General features: G+C 39.0%; 1 long non-coding RNA gene across 1 annotated transcript in view; it reads right to left on the bottom strand.

Annotated features, from left to right (window-relative positions):
* Positions 1–7806, bottom strand: part of LOC311051858 — a 255015-nt gene extending 247209 nt beyond the window's left edge. The window contains exon 1 of the long non-coding RNA XR_014601433.1: positions 7756–7806. This is a non-coding gene — a long non-coding RNA (uncharacterized lncRNA). The remainder of the gene's footprint in view (positions 1–7755) is intronic.
* Between the last annotated feature and the right edge of the window lie 448 nt (positions 7807–8254).

An 8254-nucleotide genomic window follows, 5' to 3' on the forward strand; every position in this document is an offset into this window, starting at 1 on the left:
AAAGGTGTTCTAAAGCATTGAAAGAGTTTAAAGTTTTTGTGATGATTGCCATGGTTCTAAATATATTATGATATCATGCCAGATAGAATATCAAACTTAAATGTGGCCTTTAAATCATATGAATCATTAAAGTATTGTATATAATTAAAATAAAAAGTATTTACTTCACAATATTAAACAAATGAATGAAAATATCCATTCAACTCAAATTCATCAATCCTTGAATATATAATCCACATCACTGGAAGTAAAACACTGGAACTTATATTAAACCAAGTTCAACAGACACATGGCAAACATCAGCTACGCACATCAAACGCACAAGCCGGCTGTGCACGTGTTTGGAGACAAAGGGAGAATGGGAATCCAGTGCTGTTTGTATAGTGGTAGGAACAGAGAGGGAGGTACTGCCACAGGTACCACTGAAACATTGTGGTGTCTGCCTTGTAGAGCGGAGGAGACATGAACTTTGTAGTTTCTAACAGCATATAACCATGGATTTTGGGTTTGCAAAAGCACACAGGCTGTTCAGTTGACTCCCAACTGACTCCACAAAGATCGGTCGTGGGTCTGGCCTTTGAACCGCCTACTTTTGGTACGTTCCGTTTTGTCCGAATTTTGTGTACATTAATATCTGAATTTTGCCCCCACATTTTGGCCACTAGGATGCCCAGAGCCATTTTGATAGAAAGAGTTGTGCCATCTCTGTTCTCTCATCGGCCCACAAATGTGGTAGGCTATTTCTTACCCCTCATTGACACAACTCTTCTATCTTTGGCTCTGGAATTGTTTAGTTTAGTTTAGTTTATTTAGCACATTGTTACACAGAACAAAGGTGCGAGGAAAAGAAGAAGCCGGCAGGCTTATTTGGAATCCTTCCAAAGACATCATTATGTATCATAGATTAAAAGTTCAATAAGAACAATACAAAATAATACAAGTTTACAAGGGGAGCAGCAGTGCAATAAAGAAATAAAAACACACAAACTGCACAAAAGAAGAAAAAGACAAAAAAAAGAAGGAAAGGAAAGATTACACATCATAACTAAATCTATGGAGTACAGTGAGGGAGAAATGATATATTGTTTTAGATGTTTCTTAAATATTGGCAAGGATAGTGATGACTTAAGTGATGCATCTAGAGCGCTCCACAACTCAGGGCCTCTACATTTGATGAAAGATTGATGTTTAGAAGTACAATACAAAGGTACATTAAAATCATCTTTTTTGCCAGACACCCTCACGGACAGACAGACATAAATGATTGTATACTGTACATCACTTGCCTGGATCCAGAACATACACTCCACCCACTCCACTGAGTGGACTGCTTCAGTCTTCAGGCTAATACATCACTTGTTGTTTATTTTCATCAATACCCGACGTGCTTTGACATAATTTGTCTCTGACATTAAATAATTTCTGACGTCAGACAGTGGACAAAGTGTGTGCTCTAGCTCTCTCTCCATTAATTCATTGCCATGCGGTTGTGTCTGTGTCTGTAGCTTTATATAGTTATGTGTAATCAATGACAACAGATGAGACGCTACAGTAGACTGTCGTTTATTTTCTTATTAAAGGGCAAGACCACTTCGGAAGAGGTTTGGGTTGTGTAGTTACCTTGTGATGATGCAACTCCAAAGGTGGACAAGAAATATATTTAAAAAAATTGCGCCAGTGATTAGAAATTGATAATTCAAAATATGCTCCCCATTGACTTACATTGTACACTGAAACAGCTCTCAAAGTCAGTAGCAGAAGAGAGGAACGCTGGAGCAACACGGACAATTTAGGCCTTTTTATTTAGTGCGGTGCAAGTAACAAAATAGACTGACGTTTCGGTCTTACGACCTTCCTCAGAGTCAGCTCTCAAAGTCACTCTTTTAGCACATAAACGAACGCAAACAAAGTTGATTCAGACAATATAGAGCATCACCAAACCCAGGACTGTTATTTATTTTTTTGATAAAAATGTTAACTTCCTGTTGCATTTTTATTATTTAAAAATAATTTATATTATTTTTAAACCCGGACTAGATATGTGGATCCGGATCCCGATCTTCAAATGGTAAAATCAACAGGAAGTTGATTAATAAACGTACATGTAAATGTACTATCCACCACTGCCGAAGGGTGCTTTTTTTCAGTCCCTTTTAATCAGTCTATCACCATGTGTGCATGCGACCACAGGCAGCAATTGACTGAACCTGAGAATGACAAATCCATTTACAGGCTCACTTAACAGTGACGGCAAGCCCCTCTGTGTGAGTGTTTATGTGAGGCGGGTCAGGCCCAAAGACAAGTGTGTGGGGCCGTGTGTCCACCAGAGCAAACAAGACAGGATGGGACAGGACCCCCGCACTCCCTCTCTCTCCGGTTAAACTCCTTATTTTCTCTGCACTTGCCCTGGAATTGCGCTGCTTCCTTCCATGAGTATCATCCTGGCATCACGTTAGGCAGCAGAGTCAGTGACCCAGACAGCCTACAGATGGACACAATTAACCCATTAAAGACCGGGAAACGCATCCGTGTCATTTTAAGATTTTTAGCTATAACCGTTATTTTATACTTTGGCTATTTATGAAAAATCGTGAAAAAATCTGAATATATACTTTTAAACATTTGTAACTCCAATCTTTGCTTCTGGGGTCCCTGGAACAACATATTTTGAGATGGGGGTCCGCGGCCAAATACATATCATTTTGGGTGGTCCTTGACATGAAAAAAGTTTGAGAACCACTGATATTATAGCAACATATGTTATTTTCAAGGTTCTCTCTCCATTAATTCATTGCCATGTGGTTGTCTGTTGTAGTAGTTATGTGTAATCAATGACAACAGATGAGACGCTACAGTAGACTGTCGTTTCTTTTCTCTTTTTTAAGCAAAGATTTGGGTTAAAAAAAACGTTCGCTTTAAAAATGTATGTATATTCAAATATTTGCACAAATTGTCAATTTCTTTTTTTTTTTGCAGATCTACAAGTTCATAGCGCGGCACTCGGTTTTTGAATAGCCAAAGAAATCTTAAAATGACACACAGTACGCGTACCCGGTCTCAATGGGTTAAACATGGGGCCCCACGGAGAGCAACTGCAGCGTTTGGTTTCGGTTTGTTTAGCTTTCATGGACCTGTGGACAAACCTCCCCTCTGGGCATCCAGAGTCATGTAGACACTTGTCTTGATTACTTTGTCCATTATTGTTTACTTGAGTCAAATGCATACATGGGGGCAGGAGGGGGGAGGGGTGGGGTTGGTTGGCTGGGTGTTGTCTTGTCAGGTCTCTGAGGCGCTATGTGACCTTCTCTTTGACACTCCTCTGAGCAGAACTGATGCTGAGGGCACTTTATAGCTCAGTGAGTTCTGCATCACCCAGATTCCCGTTTTAGCTTATATTCACTACCAGGTGCATCATGTTGGGTCACCGAGCATCAGTTTTGTGCAAACTGTCGATTGTCAGGGTTAAATTGTGTAGACGGCTTCCTGCCTGACGACATGTGTTTCCCCAGGAGCCAGTCACAGTATGGCAATGCATAGCAATACATTAATGCATATGCATGTTTTTTCCTTCTTTTAACAAGGATACAGATCGGGTTGTGAGATACTGATGACTCAGAGGTCAAAAGCAACAGTCTGCTAAAATGATTTTTCACTTTCAAACATATATATTTGGGGTGTACTTATATTTAATGTCTACTCAGGCTTTTGTGAGCACTGACAGTGTTTTAGTTGCTTGATATAGTATTTAGATATCAAAAACAAAACAAAAATAAATTGTAACCCATTGTAACTTCAAACTCCATTTTAACCATGTTAGATTAATCTGAAACACCCGTCCTTGGTTCTGGTGACTGATGTTGTCCTTCTAATGCATGAGGGGGCCGTGTTTTTTCAATTACTTTTATATGAATTTGTTTTAATTAAAGAACTTCTAATTTTGATTAAACAACTTTTAATTAAATAACTTTTAATTAAATAACTTTTTTAATTACAATACAATTAAATAAAGGAAAAAAAAGTAATCGAAAAAACATGCCCCCCTCATGCCTTAGGAAGGCAGTATGAGTCACCAGAACCAAGGACGTGTGTTTTCAATGAATCTAACATGGTTAAAATGGAGTTTGATGTTACAATTGGTTTGTATAGGAAGGGGCCTGACAACATGAATATCAAATATCTAAATACTGAGTAGACGTTAGAATGACCCAAAGCATGTTTGAAATTTGTGAAATATCCCTTTAAGGACACTGGACCCTAGCATGATCTGACATTTCCCAATGAATTGAGCTCTGTGTTAAAAGTTATGCTATTGTGAGTATAGCATAATTAGTGCAGTATATGTGTAATATATTTCTTTAACGATTTTATGCTGAATGTATTCACTTGGATTGTTTCAACTACCAGCACTAGCTGATGAAGTAACTTGTCGGGCATTTCTGGCGGATTTTTGGGAGTTTCTGCAAAACACACCAGTTTCGTGCAGTAACGGGGCTTTGAGCGTCTGCACCACATATTCAGCGTGAGGGAGGATGTTGGTGTAGCCATAAACAATAGCCATCCAGCAGCCAATGGTTCTTTATACAAGTCAGCCCTAATTGAGAGGAAGATCGACTCATCCCTTTTATCTCCGCAAACCCGTCTGGGCCAGACGGACCAAAACACACACCTGAGAATCCATAGCGGGCTGTATGTAAATAAACAATTACTCTCCAGGTTGTGTGAAGATGGCTATGGCACTATGGGCTGCAAATTGTGTTTATAGAGACCCATGATCCTTCAGAAGCTTAAGGGCTCTCCGAGGAAAAAATACAATTACTTTTTTTTTTTTTGCCTGTTTAACCTGTTTTGTTAATTGATTCTGTTGTTCGGATGGAATGAGTGGAGGATACATAGCAATCCACTGTCATGCACTTCTCTGCCCCGGGGTGTGGAGAAGTCTGTATGTCGATCAACGTTGTCATCGATTTTGGTATTTATATTGATGCATGCACACAGCCATTTACTGCACTACAAATACCACATACACTCACTCACTCACACACACACACACACACACACACACACACACACACACACACACACACACACACACACACACACACACACACACACACACACACACACACACACATACATACACACACATACACATACACATACACATACACACACACACACACGTGCTGCCACATGTGGCAGCAGAGACAGCACAATACTTTGCCAGCCTTTCTGCCTTGTCTTTGGGCATCCCAAGTTGTTCGAAACCCTCCAACAACCAGTCTGTGGGTATAATGTCCTGGGCTGGGTCATCAGAGGAAACAAACTGCTTAGTCTTGCACTGCTGCTTGGTGTTAAAGCGCTCTCTGTAGTTGTTCTCATGGGCCTGGAAGTCCACCCGTTGCTATTCCGACAGCGGACGGACCCACTGCTGGAAGGCCGCCGGGTCTATTGCCTCTCTTCCCGGTAGCTGTTCACGGGATGGGCCGTCAGGAATTCGTGGGCTGTTGGTAGAGTCCACCGGTGAGATTTGCCTTCTTGTATGCAAGCTACATAGTCCAGAAATTGCAAATGCATCCACTGCACCTACTACATTGACGATGGTAGTTACAACGGGGCAGTTTAACGTCATGCCCAGGACACAGGTATTTTTACTTTACTGGAGTATTTCCAATTGTCAGTACTTTTACTTCTACTCCACTACATCTCAGAGGCAAATATTATCATTTTACTCCAATACAATTATTTTAAAACTTAGTTACCTAGTTACTTTGTAGTTTTGATTATTATTACAAAATATGCATTACCCACTTCAGCCCTATTGAAAATAGCCGATCTACAAGCTCTCAATGCATCGCGATGCGACACATTGAAAAGATTCAAAAGATTTTTATACATTTGAAAACTTGTGAAATGGGACATTCTGCATAATGAGTACTTTCTACTTTTGGTACTTTAACTACATTTTGATTCACTTTTGTACTTTTACTCAAGTAAATTTTGAATCCCGGACTTTAACTTGTAACGCAGTATTTCTACATTGCAGTATTGATATTTTTACTTAAGCAAAACATGTGAGTACTTTTTCCACCACTGACACGCACGCACGCACGCACGCACATTCATTAAAAAACATGCATGCACCAAACATCGAATCGTTATGAATCTATTTTATTGCAATCTTTTAGCGTCTCCAGCCCATTATGCCACATCTGTGATTTTAACAAACGGACGATCCCTGACCATTTTAACTGCCTCATAAACCCTTATTGATCAACATGCCATGTATATTATTACTATTAGCGCTGTGTATCCTATCTTGTCAGCGCACCGTTTTCCTGCTACTGAGAATGGGTAATAACCTTCCACAGCACAGTGAAGGTTGTGTTGAGATGCACGTTGCGCTGTGCAGACAGTAAAGTAGTCAGATTATATCATCGCTGTCCAATGGAAACCTTGTACAAAATCGTTACTTTTCAGATAACGGAAAAAAAAAATCTGTGTTCCAGTGGTGTAAAGTAACTAAGTACATTTACTCAAGTACTGTACTTCTACTTTACTGGAACACTATTTCCAATTGTCTATACTTTAACTTCTACTCCACTACATCTCAGAGGCAAATATTGTACTTTTACTCCATTACAATTATTTGAAAACTTAAATTACTAGTTACTTTGCAGATATAAATGATTGCATTATAAAACATACATTAACCACTTTAGCCCTATTTTATACCTAGACTATTTTCAAATATGTTTGTACTTTTACTTTTGGTACTTTGAGTACATTTTCATACCGATAATTTTGTACTTTTGTACTTTTACTCAAGTAAATGTTGAATTCCGGACTTTAACTTGTACTTTTACTCAAGTAAATGTTGAATTCCGGACTTTAACTTGTAACAGAGTACTTCTACATTGCAGTATTGATACTTTTACTTAAGTAAAACATTTGAGTACTTTTTTTCCACCACTGCTGTGTTCCAATGGATCCAGTGCAGTTATTATTTAGTCGCAAGCTTTTGTTAAGCTTTATTGTTGTTACTTTTTATTGGTTCAATATTTATAAAACCCACAGACACACTTAAACCATTTACACTGTCGGCTATATTTGTTTTTACACACATTAATTTACACACAAAAACATACTAAGTATAAATATATGGAGATACAAGGTTTCTGCCCAACAGCAATGATATGCAATAACACAATGTAATGAATAATTGATTCCTGGCTCACGGGTGAGCGGAGGAAGGGGTTGCCTGGGAAACCAGTAAAACACTGCATGCCCACACACACACAGACACACATGAGGCATACAGACATACTGTATAGGTGCACTCACACATGAACATGCACACGCACACACACATACACACAAACATGCATGCAGGCATGCAGGCATGCTCGGACTTAAAGTAACACTGGGATTCTGCTGTGTACTGCACTGTACGCGAGTATTGTTTCCGTAGGAAACGAGACGCGAGACTATAGGCCTGTCACATATAATCGCTATAATTTTTGCATAATCGTCACGTCAATCGTTTCCATGTTGAAAGATTTTCAAACATTTTGAAATATAAAAAAAAAAGCAGAAATAGCAGATCTACAAGCTTACAACGCGTCACACGCGTTGTAAGCTTGTAGATCTGCTATTTCTGCATTTTCTACATGAATAAAAAAAATGATTAAATATGTCAATAATTTCTTTGTATATTTCAGTTATTTGCAGTGGTGGAAAGTGACCAAGCACATGTACTCAAGTACTGTAGTTAAGTACGATTTTGAGGTACTTTTACTTTACTGGAGTATTTCAATGTGCAATACTTTTACTTCTACTCCACTACATCTCAGTAGTACCAAGAACCCCAATGGAAACAAGACCGCAAGGACTTTTTTGGACGGACCTTTTAGACAAAGTATTATAAATGTAATTGTGCTGTTTACATTTTTTTTTTGCCTAGCAGATGTACAAGCTTGAATATCTGCTATTTTTTAATAGCCAACGCAAAAATCGAAAATGACACAAATGACCCTTTAAAACCCAGTTTTAATGGGTTTAGACTAGTGGTTACACAGATGCGTTCCCGGTTTTAATGGGTCAAGGCTCAGTCCTTGTGCAGCCGGGCCAGGTTGACCTGAGGCTCTTCGCTGAGTGTCCTTCCCCATCTCTCCTTCCTCTTTTCCTGTATCTCTCTCACTGTAATCTGAATAAAGCATGAAAATGCCAAAAATAAATCTGAAAAAAACACATTATA

The sequence above is a fragment of the Gymnoscopelus microlampas genome, assembly GCF_963454915.1.
Source record: "Gymnoscopelus microlampas genome assembly, chromosome: 9".
In the NCBI taxonomy this organism is placed as follows: domain Eukaryota; kingdom Metazoa; phylum Chordata; class Actinopteri; order Myctophiformes; family Myctophidae; genus Gymnoscopelus; species Gymnoscopelus microlampas.